Source organism: Tenrec ecaudatus, chromosome 2, assembly GCF_050624435.1.
Source record: "Tenrec ecaudatus isolate mTenEca1 chromosome 2, mTenEca1.hap1, whole genome shotgun sequence".
Classification (NCBI taxonomy): Eukaryota; Metazoa; Chordata; class Mammalia; order Afrosoricida; family Tenrecidae; genus Tenrec; species Tenrec ecaudatus.
In genome coordinates this window covers 241,167,780-241,190,342 of record NC_134531.1, presented here as the reverse complement: position 1 = coordinate 241,190,342, position 22,563 = coordinate 241,167,780, and the positions used below count along the sequence as shown (strand labels likewise).

At 34.9% G+C, this 22,563-nt stretch overlaps 1 non-coding gene across 1 annotated transcript; it reads right to left on the bottom strand.

Annotated features, from left to right (window-relative positions):
- Positions 1-21,139: 21,139 nt before the first annotated feature.
- On the bottom strand, positions 21,140-21,273 carry LOC142442183 (small nucleolar RNA SNORA42/SNORA80 family). Its single transcript, XR_012783413.1, has one exon. It is a non-coding gene; the product is annotated as a small nucleolar RNA SNORA42/SNORA80 family (small nucleolar RNA).
- Between the last annotated feature and the right edge of the window lie 1,290 nt (positions 21,274-22,563).

The window sequence follows — 22,563 nt, the reverse complement described above, 5'->3', positions numbered from 1 at the left end:
TGTACATAGTGTTGCTTTGTCTCTTGGATGGCATCTAATTATCTATCTATCTTTCTATCACCTAGCTAATAGTTTAAGGAAAATTCTATATTTTCTTGTGGATTGTGCAAAAGTTTTAGACTATATAATCAGTTTTACTTTGAACAATTTATATATTTTGTTTCATCTCATTGGTTGAAATCCTGTAAATGTAATAGCACATCCCATTTCCTCCTTGTATTCCTTTTTATTTCTAATTTCATATTGTAAACGTGATAGAAGAGTTTTCATTTCAGACCACCAGCTCTTTTTCCATTCCTCCTTTCTCAATCCTTATGCACTTTGTCTTTGTGTAAACACTGTCCTTTTGATCTTGAATAGTCGATTATTCTAAGCTATATTTATCTCATTAGTTTTATTGTTCCCTTATGCATTTGTCTATTGTTTAGCTGAATATTGAGCTATGGGGTGAGTTCAGTGCCACTCTAGAAGACTGTCAAAAGGCCATAATTAGTACCAATTTTCCTTGAGGTGTTTGAAGACTCTTTCTGTACGAGTTTGTATACAAAGCTTTTGCAATTTTAACAACGTACCAAAAAGCTCATTGAGATTTCCTTAGCCACATTTAAGGAAGCAAGAACACTGATGACAGTTAGGTATGCCACTCTATTTCAAAGGCTTATTAGATTTTCCATATTTCATGTATTTGAGGATTCATCTGGGAAATGTGTTAAACTGGGTTTTGTTTTGTATTTTTAGCAGTCTAGATTTCCAGACTCTATTTCCTGGGGTTCTGATTTTATGGCTGTGGTTAGTTATCCTGAGAGGCTTCCTTTTAATATAATATGCCATCATCTATATACATGCAGTTCACAGAGGACACTTTGAGACTGATTGGTCTATCTAGAAAAAAATATATAGTGTGACATTTTGCCTAATTGATCTTAAAAAGACCAGTACAAAACTAGAAGGGACAAACATTAAAAGTGCTAACTCTGAATTCAGATGTAATCTTTTGATTTATTTTACTTAACTTTCGCAAAGTTGGAGGACTTAATGCTGTTAAGTAACTTTTCTACCTCATTTCTTTCAACTTAAAATGGGGATAATTGCCTACAGATGGACTTTGGGTCTCCACTCCGCATTCCCTCTCATTCACAACGACATGTTTTTTTTTTGTTTTGGGTCTTTGATGGCTGATACCTTATCCTATCGACACCTGGTGATCACATAGGCTGGTGCGCTTCTTCCAGGTGGGTTTTGTTTCTTCTCAGCTAGATTGCCTCTTGTTTATTTTCAAGCATCTAAGACCCCAGATGCTATATCTTTTGATAGCTGGTCACCATCAGCTTTCTTCACCACATTTTCTTATGCACTTGCTTTTTCTTCAGCAATTGTGTCAGGAAGTTGAGCATCATGTAATGCCAGTTTAATAGAACAGAGTGTCCTTGCATTGAGGGGGTACTTGAGTAGAGGCCCAATGTCCGTCTGCTACCTTAATCCTAAATCTATAATTATATGTACATAGATAGATTTCCCCATCATCATATATAAATATATTTACATAAGTACATGTCTATATTTAGATCTTATTAATACCCTTCTGTAGGCAGTTATACATCCCTTACAGAAGGGTCTCAGGGAGATGAGCCAGTTAGTGTGCAGTATAGCACCGATGAAACATACAATTTTCCTCTAGTTCTTTAATGCATCCTCTCCTCCTTCTATCATGACCCGAATTCTACCTTACAAATCCAGCTAGACCAGAGTATGTACACAGGTACAGGTAAGAGCTGAAAACACTGGAAATCCAGGAATCCCTCCATATCAATATTGAGAGTAGCCAGACCATGAGGGTAAGGCGAAGGTGGGGGAAAATGAGGGACCCGATCACAAAGATCTACATATAAAACCCTCCAAGGGGGATAGACAACAGAAAAGTGGTTGAAGAGAAATATTGGTCAGTGTAAGATATGAAAAAAAAAGATAAATTATAAAGGATTCATGAGGGAAGGAGGTTGGGGGAGGGAGGGGAAAAAAGAGAAGCTGATGCCACAGACTCAAACAGAAAGAAAATGTATTGAAAATTATGATGGCAACAAATGTACAAATGTGCTTGACACAATGGATGAATGTATGGATTGTGATAAGAGTTGTATAAGCCCCAATAAAATGATTAAACATGAATAAATACATAAAATGGGATAGTAATAGTGCCTACTTAGTAAGATTTTTTATGATGATTAATTGATGCACTGAATGCAAAGATCTCAGAATATTCATGCCATATTTTCAGGATTTAGTAAGTGTTCATTATTTTCTTTCATTTGGTTGGGTTATGAGAACATGTCAAAATTCTAAATATAAAATGCTCTTATATTTGAATTCATTAGTATATGAATAAAATGATGAGAGTGCCATTATTTTGCAGGCTTATATCCCTTTTACATTGCATATTGACTTGTTTGCAATATATTATTCATATACTTAGATATCATTATATTTGCACTGGTTTAATTATGTTTATAATGTTTTTGTAGACAGTCTCTGGGTTACAAATATCTGAGTTAGGAACAGCTCTGCTTTCCCTTTAATGTTTTAAAATGTATCCTTACTTTAAAACAATTGAATCAACCACTATTTGCAAGGCATTCTTCATAACAATCACCTTCAATACTGCATGTGCAGTGTGTAATTTTCTATGAAGGTGCTTTAAGAGTTTCATGGAAAAATGGAATTCGTAGATAATGCATTTGTTCCAAGAAATCTTCTCATAGATAACTTATGATTCTAGTTGGTAAATGAGAAAAAGAAGTTCTACTAACCAAAGGTTAAAACTATAATACACTTGTCTGATCAAAAGGTGTGCTACTCTTTTTGTGCTTGCAGTTGTTTAAAGAAATGTAGTAGGCTAGCATTTATTAAATTAATTGTCACCATTAAATATTTGAAAATATGATTTTATATAATTTAGAACAATTCCCTATAAAATAGGAAATCTCTGGGTAGCGCAATTGGACAAGTGATAGACTACAACACCAATGGCTGGTAGCTCAAATCCCCTCAGAGATACTAGTGAAGGCCTTAAAATCTGCTTCTGAAAGGTCACAACCTTTAAAAACTTATGGAGTAGTTCTACTCTGCACACAAGAGTTCATTACGAGTCAGGCTTAACTGGAAGGCAATATTTAAATATAGATGTATGTGCATATAATATAGAACTTAATAGGTCAAAAATTCACATACTTTTCATTTCCATTCATTAACATTGTGGCATGAGAAGTTAAGTCTATTGTATACATGGCGAGCAGCTCAGCATTGGGTTTATGTGCCACAGTACTACAGGTGCATGAGTCCGAAGGTGGATTTCAGGTTCACATTCCAGCACGTTTGAAAACACAAGCTATATTTCTATTCTTCTTGTCCATTATGGAGGTTAAGATTTAATATTCTTGCATCTACTTCCTGAATTTGCCACTTATGAACTACGTATGTTGGCCAAATTATTGGTTCAAGTTATGGAATTTTTTTGTGTCTCAGTTTCTTCCTCTAAAAGATGCGGGGAAACATTGGAACAGCTTCCATGAGTGCTTTTGACTACTGATTGGTCAATTCATGCGAAGGATTTAGAAGAGTGCCTGCCATAAGACTGATGCTCATTAACCTCATATGTAATAGTATTTCAATTTTGAAACAGAGCTTTCCAAATTGTGAGCATCTGAAAACTAAAAACTGTTAGGCCCTTTATAATTATGTTTGGAGGAATCTCACATCACTCTATGTGGGCTCTGAGGGCACTCAGGAAACTTCTTAGTCAATATTTCATTCAGAACAAGACTAAAAAATACAAATAGAAGAAAAAGTTTCAACTAGAAAAGATAAAAATCTTATTACTTATAAGATTCAATCCAATCATTCCTTAAAATATCTACTCTTTGTTTCTGTCAGTTTAATATGATTATAAATGTATATACATATATTTTTTCAACTAGTGAAAACAAATAATTGAATGAAAATTCAAAGGGATAAGCAACCACACATTATAGTTCATTCAAAAATAAATTTTTGCATTTTCATATATATAATGCATATTAATTTGCGGGTTAATGGAAATAATTTATGTACAGATTTTTGTTGCTTTTATAATTTGCTGTTGCTAATGAAAGATAATACACATTTCTTTAGTTCACATGTTTTCTGACATATATATTTCATCTGGGGCTGCACAATAGGAGAGCTATTTTCTTCTGAATCTTATTGTCATAGTTTGAAAGGATCAATGACTATTCCCTGTGATACTGTTTCCCATGGCTATTTCCTACAAGCCCTTAAAACTTAGAATCTCAATGCATTTTTGTCTGCTTAAGAATTTTAAATCTCCTTACTCCATTCTGTGATTATGCTCTCCCTTGACAATAGTTTTGCTAAAAGATTTTCAAACGCTGGGAGTCCTGGGAGTAGAGACAGGCTTCAACTTTTAAAGCTATTTTCTGATCAATTGGAGCTTCTTAATCCTCTTCCTCTTTTACTTGCCCGTGCACTAGTAAATAGCTGTCAGCAAGGGAAGAAGTTCAATACCTTTGGGCCATGACCCACTTAAATGCTCCTTCTGCTAGGGAAAAAACCTGGGCAATCTTAAATGTCAGTATTCTCCTGGAATCCCCTGGTGTCAACCTCAGGGGTTCGATTGCCATGTGTATATATAAATTTCAGCTTTTTCAAATAAAATACTTGAACGTATTCATCTGTCAGGCGAAGCAGAGGTAAATATGACCCTAGAATATAAAGATTCAATCCATATACACACTGCAAACAATGGCTGAGACAGAGAGCTCTTCTATTATTTGGACCTAGAGGGAAATTCTATAGGTATATATCATATCCACTACACTTTGATTATTTTTATTCTACCCAGATAATTCATGATTCATCTTTTGACACAACACTACAATGCACTGTTCTATCAAAATTATGCGAAAGGTTACTACTGAACATTTTCATTTCATTTACAATCTGATGATTTGTTAGAAAAAATTTTATAATACAGATCTTCAGTTTCTTGGGAGTTTGGACAGATGTCAAAAGATATTTCTTAATAAAAGTCCTTTATGAATTTGAAAAGGCACAGAATAATGTGCCCAAATGCCATCAGTTTCTAAGGTCTTTTAACTGCAAGCAGTACACACACACACAAGACAGTCCACACGTACCATTGAATTAAATATATATTTTTATTTTAAAAAGCACCTCTCTAAATTTTTTTAAAAGTTGATAATCAGGTCAACATAAATACCATAGTTATGTTCAGAAGTATAGTATTGTATAAATACAAAACTTGGTATGGTTCAAACTTGGTATTCAGCAGTATGGATTATTAAGTGTATCAAATTCTTTTTTAAAGAACATGTTAGGGGATTCCTGTTTAATTACTTGAATTCTGGTTTTTCTTATAACAACTTTCAGCAATTACAAACCCTATTTAGAACAGATATTGTGCTTTTATAGACAGCCAATGTATTTTCTTTATAATAAAATTCACTTTTACTTTTCTCTTTCTCTCTGTGTTCTATACTCTTCTGCATTAGTTTTTATATGGCAGCTCAAGAAACTTACATGTTTTAACTCACACAAATTTACAGCTAATCATTGCTATTAGTCCAATTTCAAGTTTTTCATACATGTACCTGCTCTCAACAACCCCTTATTAGGAATTTCACGTTTTTCAGACAGAGACCTGCTTTCCACAATCCCCTATTAGCAATTTCGTTGCTTTGTCTTTCCTTCCAGTTGATAATGTTTAATGAAAAAACAAAACAAAACAAACATTGTTATGCTTTCACATAGAAGCCAGCATAGAACTGAGTGTTGGTTCCCCCAGTTTGTACTTGAGATGTTACATGATTCAACCCAATTATTCTTTAAAATACCTATTCTTCCAGTTTCTAGCACTAGTATATAACTTATCTTTTTAAAAAATCTTTTCTACCAGTGAAAACAATTGATTCAATGAAAATTCCCAGGGAATAAATAACCGTACATACAATAGAGCTCATTTGACATATATTACTTGGTAGGATATGAGCTACATACAGGTTGAATTGATTTGCACAATTTTAGTGAAACCCACAAGTCTTATTGGTACAAGAAATGGATTAAATTTTATATTTTTAGAGAATTCTTATATTTCCCATGATTCACATAATCATAGTCATTGGTGAATTAAATAGGGTCTAGGTATTTCCTAGGATTTTTCAGTTTATAATTTCATAAGAAACACTTTTTGAAATTAACACATGCAAATGTGACCATAAAAATAAATTCTTTATTATTATTTACAACTCAAAGTATATGCACATAAATACAAATGACAATAATTATACAAATTACCTAATAACAATTAAATACAAGTGTATACTAAGACCAAAAGAAAGTGATTTTTTAGGCTTTAGTTTCTTGAGATTAAAGTATCAAAGGTAATGATGTAATATCATAATGTTTATTATTAGAATATATTTAGACAATAATGTAAGAGATGGAATTTAAATTTAAATCTCTGAAGTGATTATAAATATTTAATACATGACTTACCTTAAAGTTTAAACATTTTAAATAGCATTTTCTAAAATAAGTGACCTAGATAATAAAATATATCTCTTTCCCTCTTGATTAATATAATTGTTTTCTATACTATTGAGATTTTTCTTCCCATAAGGATTCCAATTAATTAAATCCCACAAATAGGAAAAAACTATATTTCTTACTCCAAAAGCCATTTTAATATGAAAATACATATTTCTTATGTCCTTAGATGAAGGATTTTCATATTTTGAACAAACTCTCCTCTAACCAGTGGACCACATAAACATAATCCTTTTATAGAAAGCAATTATATAGATTATAGGTATTTCCTCAGTATTAGAATTATATGAAAACAAAGCTAAAATTTAGAAAACTCTAAGCTTCTAAATTTGTGAACTCTGCTTGACAGAAATATTGGAATTTCACTGAGGTTAAATTTAATTGTTTGACATGTGCACTTTTTCACACAGTGATCTTTGAAAGGGAGATGTCTTGATCATTCGTAAGTCCTTTACTCAAGGAGAGAAATCTCCTCTAAGTTCCTCAGCAAGGGCTTCTGGTTCCCTGACAGATATTACTTATGGCAACCAGGGAATTTGGAGGACAGAAGAATAATTACTTAATTCTAAAAAACCTTTTAGAAAAACAGAAATGATAGCAATTGTCTCTAATCTTAGCAATAATGAGGAAAGAACCAAACCAAGACGGGAATATGAGTTAAAATATTTCTTCTTGCATAGTACTGAATACCAATCTGAATATGACTTTGGTTTGGTTCCCTCAGAATAATTAATTTCTGGTTATATATAGATTAATTAACTAAATAGACCAGTCCTCTTGAAATTTATTAAAATAAAATTAATTTCATGAGTAAAATGGGATGATATAATTAACATTAGAAGTAAATCCTTTAAGTAGAAAAGTAAAATAATTCTTCTTCTTCATAGAAATAAAATTGGTGCAATTACTTCGTGAAGAGGTAATACAGAATTGCTCCGCAGATAATGTTAAGGTGCCCACAAGAAGAGACCTGAAGTAGCATGTAAATATTTACAGGGAAGTAAAGGGTTTCTCCACTGGAATATGCCTGAAACATTCACCGTTGAGTTCTGAATATTAAAATAGAGAAGAGTTTTACCAAGCAAGTTAAGCAAATTTGTTTTTAAAAGAAGTTATTGGTCTCATAGGTTCTTGAATTAAGAACGTATTTTTTAGAATTCACACTAATTAAACACACACACACACACACACACACACACACACACACACAAATATCGGGAGTCCATCCAAAGTTTGGCCAGATAGATGTCTGTGTTGGAGCCATTACAACTGAACTCGCTCTTCACGTACGAGGAGGGGTTAAAACAGCTATGCCGACGCTGAGGTCAGCAGCTGAAAATGTAACCACGTGCCACCAGGGCTTCTGAAATGGTTCGACTATTACTTGGCGGAGTAATCAGAGTTTATACTGGGATAAACAAAGTATGCTGATTTCCTCACTTCAAAATCAACCCGAGTTTTCGTAGATTTTTATTTTTTCTCTTTATAAAGAATATAAGTAACATGAAAAGATGGGTTTGTGTGCTGTCTTTCCATCAGCAAAATGAGCATATGTTTAATGTCTCACGCCACCATTCATGTGTCAGTTTGTTGCTCATGTGACGGGTGTGTTGAGTGCTGCTGCAAACTATGCCGCATGTATTTCCAAGAAAGCAGAGTTCCCCCTGCAGACACTGTTCTGTGGAACTTCCCATCTGAAACGGTTTAGGAAGGAGTACCTACCAATGTATATTGAGAAACAAAGTAGTACAATTCTTATGAAACACAGCAGGCTATTAACTGATAAAGTACTCACATGACAACTTGGGAACTGCTGCATTGTCTAAACGTAGTTAACCATAATGATGTGATTAAAAATACACTTTCAAGTTTTTATTTAAAAATGTGACATAACTCAAGAAGAGAAAAGTGGCTGCAGATATCCATTGATTATTGGAATATGAAAAGTATGAAAATTGGAACTTGTTACTAATGAAGTGGAGCACATAAGGCTCCATGTCCTAGATATTAATGATGTGAAGTGGATGATACTGTTCCTTTTGATGGGATGTTTGCATGGTCTATTCTGCTGGGAAGGACCAATTGAAGGTGGATGGAATAATCAACATCACAAAATGCACTTCAGAATCTATCATAAAGACTAATGCTGCCAGGATTTCTTTTCACTTGGTTCCACAATCAGTGTCCATGGAAGGAAAATCAAGAAATCAAACGACACATCGCCTTGGGCAAATCTCTTGAAGAGACTTCTTTAACATCCTAAACTGCAAAGATATCATTTGTAGGAAAAAGTACAATTTTTACCAACCTCATGTACGTACAAAATCTGGACAATGAATAAGAAATACTGAGAAATAATCGATGCCTCAGGATTCTGGTGTGGGTGAAGAATATTTACAATACCATGTACTGCCAGCAAAACAAAGACACGTGTTGGAAGAAGGACAACTAGAATGATCCTTAGAATAAAATAATAGCAGGTCTGTGTCCCTTGTGCTTTGTTTGTTTTTTTAACCAGTTTGTTGATATATAATGCATGTACTATACAAGCCAATGGTTTGAATATGTTTAAAAGAATTGAGTATTTTCAGGATAATCAGATTTAAAACGTTTTCCTCATTTAAAAAAAATCACTTTATTGGGGGCGCATACAACTCTCATCACAATCCATATATACATCCATTGTGTCAAGCATATTTGGACATTTGTTGCCATCATCATTCTTAAAACACTTTCTTTCTACTTGAGCCCTTGGTATCAGCTTCTCATTTTTTCTCCTCCCTCCCCGCCCACCCCCATGAACCCTTGATCATTTATAAATGATTATTATTTTGTCAGAAATATTTTCTTCATTTTGGTAGTCATTTTATTACTTCTTCATTTCACCTCAACACCCACTGCCATGACCCTAAGGAATTATTTATCTCTTTAATAATATCTAGATATTTACTAATCCTGGATTTCATCTAAAACAATACTAAAGATGAAAAATAAAATAAAATACAGACAAACCATAAGCTAGGAAAAGAGCAGAAAATAATAAAAAAGTAGAACAAATTAAAAGTTTCAAAAACAATGTATGTATAACTTTAAACCAATTCTATCTTCATTAATGCACTTTCTGACGCATTCTCTCTATGGACAAGGCTATTCGCTTACCTGGTTACTGGTCTGCGGCAATTCAGAGGAGGCTGAATCCATCCGGGGCTCTGAAAGTGGGTTTTGGACATTCACTGTCATCTATGCTCTTCTGTGCATGAGTGCTCAGAATTTAAGCTCTAATACAATGCCCTCTTCTGGAATGGATTTTATTATCGGCAATCCCTGTATTGTATGAGCTTGTTTGCTGCTTCTGTGTAGACTTAGCCGACAGCTCCTTATGTGGGTGCTTATTGTAAGACAAGCCTGTAAGACACCGGATGCTGTTTCCTGATAGCCGGCATCATGTGATTTCTTTACCACATTTTGCTCTAGCAGCATTATCTTCAGTTGTCACTTCCGAGGGTCAGTCTTGATCACATCATAAGTGATCAGTGTTCTTAGATCAGGACCTATATTTTGAGTTAAAGATCCATTCATACGCCCAAGGTCTACATATGTTCCAGCTCCACTATATAGGAAGCTTGATCAGTTTCTTTGTGATTGATAGAATCCATATTGAAATGGTTCATCAGCTGTTGAAGTACTAGAAGCACTCATGGGTCTATGTAAGACATTTGGAAAGTTGCTACTTAACCATCTTCCTGGAAGAGATCTATACTTGTACCTAGAAAGGTGACCCAGCAGAAAGCTCATTGTAGATATTTTAGAATAATATCATTAATACCATGTGGAAGTAAAACTTTGCTAAAGATCATTGAAAAGAGATAGAAACAGTACATTGACACTGCACTAGATGTTCAGGCCTGATTCAGAAGAAGACGTGGAACAAGGGATGTCATTGCTGGTGTCAGATAGGTCTTGGTGAAAGCAGAGATTGCTAGAAAGATGTTTACTTGTCTTTTATTGAATATGGAAAGGCATTCAACTGTGTGGGTCATAACAAACATGAATATCCTGGAGAAGAATGGGATTCCAGAACATTTCATTGTGCTCATGCAGAACTCGGACACGGATCAAGCTGATTTCAACTGAGAAAGAACCTCGAGGACAGAGTGAAGTGCCCATAGGATGTCCTAGACTGTGCATCTTCACAGGGGCAGCCCACCAGGTCTCTCTTTACCCTGCTGAGTGGTTGGTGGGTTCCTACCCCCAACCTTCAGGTTAGCAGTCAGTCCAGAAATGCAGCACATTCACTAAACTCCTGACCTTGATCAAAAGTCAGGATATTGCTTTTGTCCAAATAGATTCCCTCTTAATAAAGCTCATAAGTAACAATATAAAAGATGGTGGATATTTTTTACAGGTCTCACTTAACTGTTCCTAGACCCATATTTAAGTTTATCTCCCCAAGGTTATTCAAGATGGCAAGATGTTAACTTACAAGAGCAGTTCAAATTAATTATTTCTCAACTTTTTGATAAGGATCCAGTTATATTTTCAGAGTTTTAACCTACTTGAATTGGAAGTCCTCATCTGCTCTTTAACTCCTTCCAGAGGCAGAAGATATATATATATATATATATATATATATATATATATATATATATATATATATATATATATATATATATATATATATATATTCTAGTTATAACCAACAGTGTGTGCCTAATATTCTCATTGTTCTAATAAAATTGAAAAATCTATAATCATACTCATGTACTCACTTTCTCATTAATATATAATTATATAATTAATACATCGATATATAATTCTGCATGAAAACATGCTGGAAATAATTTATTCATGATGAAAGATGATCATTATTTTCAGGAATTTACTTGTATTATTAATTCTTTGAAATTGTTACAACGATATTCTATTTTTCAATGAGAAAACAGACATAAATGGGTCAGCCACATTACTGAGCGTCACACAATTAAAAGCAAAGAACAAATTCAAAAACAGTTCAGTCTGATTATAGAGTCTACTTTTAATCTTATAGTTTTATTCATATTGCACAAATGTGATTGGATTTGGTTTAGAAATTTTTAAATATTGGGATTGACTGTATTTTAATTGTATTTATTTTGTTTGCGTTTGATAAATGTAAATGAAATATTAAAAGAAAATTAGAGTAAATGCTAAAGCATATGTTACTGTACAACAACAGTAATTAAAAGTAAAACCCTTGTGAATGTTTAAATAGATATATGTGTATGCTATAGGTGGAGAGAGGTATATGGGAACATATGCAGACATACATAGGTATATTTGTGGCCATATGCATGTGCACAACTGAACATGCTGCATATATAAGTATGTTTAAAATATAATAAAGCACAGAGTGCATAGTAATAGATAAGTACTAGACAAAACCAAAATTATTTTGTGCTGGGTTGCTGTTTTTTAAGTCTTAAATAGTTTTATGTTGTTGCTAGGTCTATTGGTATAATTTAATTCCTAAAGATAATATTCTCAAGATCGTTTGTGGTATAGCTTCTGGTATCTTAAAACGTTTTGAACAATCATCCTAGAAAAACTGTAGGTTTCTTCCAATGAGCAATGAGTAAAGGAAACCAAATGCTCGAGAAATACATTGGCTCACAGGAGAAAGGGCTCATGTGAGCCACAGGCTTTTCTAGTCTGGGATTAGATTAACTGAATGGTCTACGGGTACCAATACCAATCATTCTCACCAGGGACACAATAGAAGCTTCAGTTACAAAGAGAGATAAAGCTAAATCAAAATTCAAACCATCAAAAAGTACACAACTTCCTGAGTGGAGAGAAATTAGAGGAACCTGAAGACATTTTCCATAAGACGCTATTTTAGATGAGAATGAAGCTACTCCAGTAGATCACCTTTCTGTCCCCAAAATAGATTGGCCTATAGAAAACCAGTGGCCCTGTGATTAATAGGTCCTCTTAAAAATCAGCAATATGCAATCAACATTGACTCGGAAACAAGGTTGAGAAGGTAAGGAAGGGCCAGGAAGCTGATTGGACTGAAAAGGACAGAATGGTTGGAAATCACGAGGGTTAACGCATTATGTGGATTATAACCAATGTCACAAAGCAATTTGGATAAATGTTGTTGAATGGAAATCTAATTGACTATGACAACTTTCACTGAAATCAGTAAGTTTTGAAGAAATAACTAGCAATGTGTTATACTCTAGTATCATCTTGTGAGAAGAGGAAAAAGTACTCCGAATCATCTTAAACTTCTCTAGAAAATAGCGCTATAACATGAATAGTATTTCTTAAAGAACACTAACATTTTAATATGGAGTACACTAAGACACTTTCTCTAGTGTAGATTCACATTATATTTCTCCAATATTGAGAGCAATCTTTATCTATTTTTTTGTACAGAACATGAAATTCTCTACATAATTTTGTAAAGCTTCAATGACTAAAAGAAAACAAAATAAATAAACAAAAATAACAAAAAACACTAAAACCCAATCTATTAGTTTACAGTTTATTTTTTAAACTCTGAATGACACTGCAAGTTCTAAACTTTTAGTAGGAGCCATCTGTACACAACCATTTCGATAACAACACAGCGGAAGAGAAGCCTTTCAACAAAGCTTTGTGACATCAGAGTTGGATAATATGAATGTTTCTTACTACAGGAAAAAACAAAGCAAAACAAAAACATTACAAATGGCCCAGGAGTAGATTTAAACCCTCACTACCATCAAGTTGATGCTGCTTCACAGTGACCATAGAGGACAGAGGAGAATTGGCCCTGTGCATTTTAGAGATTTTAAGTTCTTACGGGAGTAGAAAGCACCCCCATCTCCCTTGGAGACCTGGTAGTTTGGAACTGCCAACCTTTAGGTTAGCATCGAACATGCAACCACTACACCACTGGGGCTCCCTTACTTCAGAGTTAGCTATTTAGCTACCCAAAGTAAAATATGCATTATTTTTGAGATATTTAAAGAAATCTATAGAAACAAAAGGATGACTCCACTTCTCTTTTAATTTGTAAGATAATTGAAATAATGTATCTTTATTTTGCTGATTTAAAATATGAAGCATGTCATAAAGACATAGGATTGCATTGCATTGGAAGAAATACTAATGAGACTCAATTGCTCAGATAGGAGATAGGTAATGGAAATAATTTAAAATATTTACTACCTAATTGTGTTGTATTTCCTCAAGATTGTGGGACAGCTTATAGAAGTCTCCATTTGGTAATTTTGCATATTAACTCCATGAAATGCACACAATAATTTAATATAATATATGAATTTTTTACATATAAGTCCTACCACCCTTAATTAAAGTCTGAACTGTTGTAAAGAATAGTATAATAATATTTTAGATAAATAGAAAATATTGACAGGTCAAATTATGTGGTGATTCACTACACAAGTTCTAAAGTGGCTCAAAATTTTCTAAAATTAAGTGTAAATTTAATATTTTTATCTCTCTAATAAATAACCAGTTTAATCATTATTGTTGAATTGATTTTGACTCATGAAGATCCCATATGTTTCAGAACAGACTAGAAGTACATAGGGTTTTTAATGACTGTGGTAGTTACATAATCTGGTATCAACTTGCCGATGGGTGGAGTCTAGCTTGTCAATCAGGTTGCAGCTTGATGATCTCATTTGAAGGCACCATGGTGTGTTAAAACTCTCTCTTATACATATGATTTCCTGTGGATTTATTTCTCTAATATAATGGAGATAAAGAACTCACTGGAGGCCAGATACACCCAGACTCTCCGCTTCGTTTTCCTGATGACAAACCAGATATGGTACCCTGAGGGAGCCAGAGCCCTGGGGCTGGAAGAGTCATGTGGAGACCCACCCCACCATGAGAGGATTCCACTGCCACTGGATCCACAAGATTTTCCCCACATTCGGCATCATTGCATGTGCTGTGTGAATCTGAAGAAGAATTTATAGACTTGTAACCGACATATGGGCTAATATCAGATAAATGGATTTGACCTGGACTGGGCTGGGATGTTTCTCAATATACAATTGCTCTTTCTTATACACATATGTGTGTCTATGAATTTGGTTCTCTAGTCAACCAGACTAACACAATTGCTTAGATCTTCTAGAAATAGATCAACAGAATGTTCTTCCCAAATGCCTTAATGTGGTCTTCAACTGCCAATTAGTGTAGCCCCGCACTTAACTACAGTGTACCGCCCATGGACTTTACTACTAACAGCAAATTTTAATAATGCGTCTAAGTATTTTTTCTTTAATGATAAAACATATGCTGCCTCAAGATGAAGAAAAAGCAAACAATGGTTAAGTAAACGTATCATATAAAGTATAAATCATATAAACAAATTTAAATAAGAAAATAGCCACAAAAATGCCAAAGTACAATGTTCAAACACTTAAGAAAAAAGCGACCCCCTTTGCACCCCCAATACTTATTTACATCCAAAGGAATATTATAGTCATGATTTACACCCTCCTACCTCTAAACTGTAAGAGAAAAATAGGCACTGCTGGAAAAGCAGCTGTCACTAGGGTTCCATTCATTAGTCAGGTGGACAAAAGAGTCCAGGATCACTGCCAGCTACAATGCTCTTTTCCTCAGGCATTTATGTTGCAGCATGATTGCTCTACTTCATAGTCATGCAAATTTTATTCATGCCACAATGATTTCTCTTTCATTTAAAGGAAGTGATAAGATAAGGCCATCCCTGACTACTCTATATTTTGGTTTGCTTTTCCAAACTGAATACTATTTCCAGGACACATTATTGAAATATAGTAAGGCAGCATTTGTTTTGTTATAAATAGGTTACAAATAGGTACCACCTGGAGATTTCATGTAGGACCAATTGAAAGGCAGGGGACTAAGTAGACATGGAAAGTACATTTACTCATTTAAGATTAAATGAAATATAATAAAGCAACAACATGGGGTTTAATGACATTTATTCTCATTTGAAACAGTTCTTGCATTCTGTTTTCCAAACTTGCCTCAGTACTCAATTTGTAAAGCAAATAAATATAGCTCATTAATATATGAATTGAAAAACTTATTACAAGTAATGGATAAAATACATATTTTTAAATTGACAAATTTCATGTTGATTATGTTTTGCATGAAAGTTATATTCCTGTGTTGTATGTTTTTGTTGTTTTTCAGGTACCATCCAGTTGATTTTCAATAAGCATTGACCTTTTGTGATCCACAGTAACTGCCTCATGTGATCTATTCCTGTTGTTCTGTGCCATCCAGTTCTTTGCCAGTTCTTTTCATAACACAACAACAAATTGCCCAGTGACCTGTGCGACCCTCACACTATTATGCTGCAACCCATTGCAGCAGTAACTCTGTCAATCTGCCTCATTAAGAAACTTCCTCTTTCCCCTCCTGACTCTACGTTGCAAGCATAATTTCCGGTAGTTCTGTGGGGTAATCATGGACTGCTAACCAAAATGTGGGCGGTTCAAAGCCACCACCAGCCTCAAAGGTAAAAGATGAATCTATATATTCCTAAGAAGATTCATAGTTCAGAAATTCTATAAAGGTGGTTATGAGTTGGAATAGTCTTGATTGCAGTGATTTGGGGGTTTGCCGGCTGCCTGATAACATATGCAAAAGAAATTAGAAGAAAAAAAAAACACCCTCATCATGATCACTTCTATGGAGCATCATGGCTATCCTTCTTCCAAGAATGATTTGTTAGCTTTGTGGAAATACAGTCTATTAAATGTTCTTTGTTAAGATCATAATCCATGCATCAGTCATGCTTAAGTTTACCTTATTCACCATCATGTTTTCACAAGCCTATGAGGTAATTGAAAATAACCTGGCTGGTATGAGATACACCTTAGTCTTCCAATGTTGAAAACATTTACTGTATTTTCGTATTAATTGTGATACTATAGTTAAAGACTATGGTATTCCTCCTTCAGTTATGACCATTTATAAACTAGATGGCAATGTTTATAATATTGATGTACCTCACTAAGCAGATTCTCTTACAGGAATAACAGAGCTCCCTCAGGTGAGAGGCTTGATATCATTGTCAAAATACCAATTCGAGCGCGCATGATTAGACTGCTCTTGCAGAGCAAAGGTTTGCAGAGGCCAACTGCTCGGATTTACTATAATTTGCCACATTGTGTTGTCTACTGCTACTGTACACAATCATGAATACCATTTGAGTGCAATTTTTAATCTGCTTTCAATATTTCATTTCTTAAAAGTCCCATTAATTGCCAGCATTCTGTAATGTTAAGTGCTAATAGTCCTGCTATTAACTGGATGGAAGCTCATTTCCTTTGCGTCATCAGTGGCATGTTGAGATCTCAGTTGGGACTCCCTCTTTAGCTATCAAGCATTTACAAATGCCCCAGAAAGGAGAACTGTAGCCTTGCCAGTGTTGTGAACAAAGGAGAATATCATAAAATGCCTTGCAGACTTCTGAAAGCAATGCCAAATTAAAAATGTAATATGTGCTGAGCAAGATAATTTTCCATTTAGTATTTTGTAAATTATTTTAATAATGAATAACAAGATAGGAGGGGAAAACTATGGTTATGTTATAATACATGGAATTTAACTTAAGAGAAAGACAGCACTCCCCCAAATGTTCAACTTTTAAAAATACTTAAATTTGTTTTACAAGATGACCAAATTTTTATGGTAAATATAAAAAGAGGGAGGAATCAAAAGGAAATAAAGGTGAAAAGGGAAACTAAAAACTGTCATTAATTTTATTTTATAATCTATCTCATAAAATTTCATCTCTGATTGGGAAATGTGTCAATATATTATTAATAAGATGCTTACTCTTCTCTCTCAGAAAATTATGTAGACAGCAATTGCATATTATTCTAATTTGTAGGTATTAATAAGAAAATAGATAAATAGCTAAACCAATTACCAATAAGAAAATAGATAAATCAAATATGATAAACCAATAAAAGGTTGTTAATTTGAACAAACCCAATTGGCAATGGGGAGAATGTTCTAATGATCATTCTCTGCTGCTACAATAATTATAGTTGGAAAAAAAACCCCTGCAAATTTGTTTTATTCTGTAACCAAGAAGGCTGACATGAGCTATAACTTAAATGAACAAAAGGGGACATTAGGGGAATAAAATGCACAAAAATCCCAAACCATTTGTACTTAAATTCTGATTCACGATGGCCCTATATATGAAATACATTTATTTTGAATGGCTACATACATTAAAAATATATTATTGACCAGGTAGTATGGCAGGAGCCAGACCAAATCCAGGGATATATATGGTAAACAACTAAAAAGGGGGGGAGAAGGAAAAAAATTAATTAGTAGCGGGGTCACAGGGTACTAATCCACCCAAGGGGAGGGTATTGTTTATATTTCCATAGGGAAAGAAGAACCAGACCTCCACCCAGTGCTCCACGATGTGAATGCAACATACCAGCATAGAGTAGGGAATCAATGGAGGGATCTGACGGGCTGGCCCCAAATCCAACTATGTGGACACCTGCCCCTCCCCCCAGAGTAATTTATTTCAGAGCACAGCACGGAATATGCAGCTCCAGAAGAAGGCCACATCTGATCAGAGCACACAGGAGCAAATGAAGTGGGAGGAAGAGAGAGTGGGGCACATCCTGGCCCACAAAGCCTTGAGAACAACATTCCAGCTCAGAGCATCTTATCCACAGAGAGGACCAAATGGCTGGTCCCACTATGAGACATGACATCCCTCACTGACCCAGAGCACGGCAGGGGAAAACACTGGAGACACAATGAGGTAATTGTGCCCAACCTGATCCCACCACACTGAGGCAAAACACTAAGGGCGTGGAATAGAACAGCAAGGGGAACAGAGCAACGAAGTTCCCATGGAATACCAAAAATAGACTTTGGAGCCAGAGCTTGGCGCCCCATCAGTCTCAAATGGAAAACACTCCGAAGGGCCAACAAACAGTCCTTGCACTAACTACAAGCTCTTCTTTCTTGTGTTTTGGTTTGCTTTTTTTGTCATTAGCTTGTTGTTATCTTGTTTTATTTTATTGCTTGGTTTTGCTCTGTCTTGTTTTGTGCATGTTATTATCTCTGCAGGTCTGTCTAAATAAGATAGGCTGGATGAACAGTCTGGAGGAGAAATCAATGGGACCGACAGTTCCAGGGAGACATGGGAGAGGGAGAGGTGGGGGGAAAGGTAGTGGCATTAACAAACCCAGGGACAAGGGAACAACAAGTGATCCAAATCGGTGTGAGAAGCGGTTGGGAGGCCTGGTAGGGCATGATCAAGGGTAATGTAACAAGAGGAATTGCTGAAACCCTTGTGGGGACTGAGCATGATAGTGGGACAGGAGCAACGTAAAAGGAAATAGAGGAAAGAACTAGGAGGCAAAGGGAATTTATAGAGGTCTAAATGTAGGCATGTACATATGCAAATATATTTATAGATGAGGATCTGGAAATAGATCTATGTGCATATATTTATTGGTTTAGTATTAAGGTAGCAGAAGGATATTGGGCCTCCACTCAAGTACTCCCTCGATGAAAGAACACCTTCTTCTATTAAATTGGCATTCTATGATGCTCACCTTCCTGACATAACCGCTGAAGACAAAGTGGGTGAATAAGCAAATGTGGAGAAGAAAGCTGATGGTGCCTGGCTATCAAAAAGATATAGTGTCTGGGGTCTTCAAGGCTTAAAGCTAAACAAGTGGCCATCTAGCTCATAAGCAACAAAGCCTACATGGAAGAAGCACTCCGGCCTGTGTGATCATGAAATGTCGAAGGAATCAGGTATCGGGCATCATCAGAATAAAAATATCATAGTGAATGAAGGGGGGAGTGCGGAATGGAGACCCAAAGCCCATTTGTAGGCCACTGGATATGCCCTTAGGGTCTTGGGGAGGAGACAAGCCAGTCAGGGTGCAATGTAGCAACGATGAAAAATACAAATTTCTTCTAGTTCCTAAATGTTTCCTCCCCGCTGACTATCATGATCCCAATCCTACCTTGCAAGTCTGGCTAGACCAGAGAATGTACATTGGTACAGATGGGAACTGGAGACACAGGGAATCCAGGGCAGATGATCCCTTCAGGACCAGTGATGTGAGTGGCGATTCTGGGAAGGTAAAGAGAGGATGGGTTGGAATGGGGAAATTGATTACAAGGATCTACATGTGACCTCCTCCCTGGGGGACAGAGAACAGAAAAATGGGTGAAGGGAGACGCCAGACAAATCAAGATATGACAAAATAATAATTTATAAATTATCGAGGGTTCATGAGGGATGGGGTAGTGGGGAGGGAGGGGAAAAATGAGAACCTAATGCCAGGGGCTTAAGTGGAGAGCAAATGTTTTGAGAATGATGAGGGCAATGAATGTACAAATGTGCTCAATTGATGTATGTATCGATTGTGAGAAGAGTTTTATGATCCCCTGATAAAATGACTTAAAAATAAAATATATATATATTATTGATTATCCTTCTTACAATGTGTGTGCAAAAATTTTTTAAAAGAAAGGAAACTGTTTAAGAGTTTTAAAAATATCAAATAGCATCCACTGGATACTCAAAGAATATATTAATGTTTTTTTTGAAAAGAATAGACTTCAGGCCCCCTAACACTTTTACTGAAATGGCTGACACAGTGGCCGCAACAAGTGCTTAAGCATGAAGACTATTGGGAGTATGGCCACTAATCATACAAAATTCCCTTCTGTTATACATGGGTTTGACCATATGTTGGAGCGGACATTATGCCACCTAAGATCAACAAAAATAATTGGAGAATGCATATTAAAATGATAATAGGAAGCCATGCTTTACCAAAAAATGTTAAACACACACAAAAAACTTTACAAAGTTGATATTAGTTGGAGAAAATGTACACAAATTATGACATTTCAATTATCAAATTCATAGTCAAAATAATGTTTTTGATTCCTTTGCATGGTCAATAACACATTGGTAGAAATCTTTCTAATATTTTTCAGCCAAGATTCTTTGGCATCTGCAAGGATATACCTCTTACCTCATCTTCTGCTGAATTTTTCTTGGATTGCTGGCAGCCATTATTGAATGATCTTCAACAAAACATTTCTTGCATATTATATCAATAATATTGTTCAACAATTTGAGGGTTCTGTTGGATCACCTTTCTTTTGAATAAGTACATATATGGATCTCTTCCCTTTGGTTGGCCACATTTCTTTGACAAAAATGAGTGAGTGCCTGCAGTCCATTATTGTGTTGAAATATTTCCGCTGGCGTTCTCTCAATTCCTAGAGCCTTAATTTTCATTAATACTTTCAATGCAGATTGGATATCTTCCTTCAGTACCATTAATTCTTGATTATATGCTCCTGAAATGGTTTAATGTGAACCGTTTCTTTTGTATAGAGACTCTGTGTTTTTCATCTTTTTGATGATTACATCTTATGTTAATACAATCTAATACATATATTACTATCTCATCAGTTACTCTCTTCTATTTCTTTTTTTTTTTTTCACTGTGCAACCCTCTTCAGTGCCTGAATCCCATGGGGTAAAGCCAGGCAATGGTTTAGGGTTGCAATTTGCTTTGGCATGGCACACTGTGAGAGGTCCAAGGGATCAGACCTGCCATAAATCCAAATCCATGACACTATTTCATCTTACATTACATTTTTTATCTTTGTTAAAGCTTGAATTTATTTTTATGTCTTCTTTTTCACTCAAGTAAAGAGTTATCTTATTTTTCTTCACTACCCCCTTGCATTTTATAACACCAAAAAATGTTTCTGTTAGTGTGAAAACATTTCTTGATATTTTTAAATATTTTCCCTTTTGTGATTGACTGATTCAATTTAGCATAATGTCCTCTAAGTTCATACATGTTATGAGAAAATGTTCAGATCCCCCTTTCTTCTTTCATAGTACATTGTATTATAATATGCGTATGTACAATAGGTTGTTTATCCAATTTCTGCCACTGACAAACATTCAGGTGGTTTCCATTTTTTAATTATTGTGATGAGTGCTGCAATAACGTGGTTGTATCTATTCACATCACAGCTCTTATTTCTATGCGAGGAGGCAGTTTCAAAAAGTTTTGGAAAATGGAATAAAAATAGAATGGAATTTTTCCGTGAATGTTTAAGCTCCTGAATATACCCAAAAATGAGATATTTAAATCATATGGTATTTTTAATTTCCAACTCATTAAAGAAGTACTATAATCCTTTCTATATTTTTACAGCTTTACAGTCCCGTCTTCAGAGTATTAGGGTCCAAGAATCTCCACACTCTTACCAGCAGAAAACCTTTTTGCTGTCTGGTGTGTGTGTGTGTTTAATGTCACTTGTAATGAGAATGGAGCCCTGGTGTTGTAGTGGTTAAGCAATGGGCTGCGATCCGCCAGAGCAGCAGTTCGAAACCAATAGCAGCTCAGTTTGAGAAATACTGGACTTTCTAATTCTGCAAATAGTTACCATCTTGGAAAACCACAGGAGGACCACTGTGAGTCTGCATTGACCCAAGGCAGTGAGTTTGGAGATTTGTATGTTGAATGAAATGATATCTTACTATTGTTTTGATTTACATCTCTATAAAGACATCATTAACATTTTTCAGATCTGTATTAACTGCTATAACATATTGTTTGATAAAGTATTTGCCATTTTTTAATATTATATAGTTAAAAGTAAAAATTGTATTCTTGAACCCCAAACAGGTATTCTCAAAATCTGGATGTAAAGGGTGGTACACTTGGGAATCATAAATTATTGGACTTAACCCAGTTGTAATTGAGTATCTAAACAGCAAAATACAATGGGTGAACTTTTAAAAGCTCAAGTTTTTTTCCCCTCAAAAGTAAGAGTTGTATGAGTCCCTAATAAAATGTAAAAAAAGAAAAGGGAAAAGAAAGAAAGAAAAGAAAATGATTAGGGCAA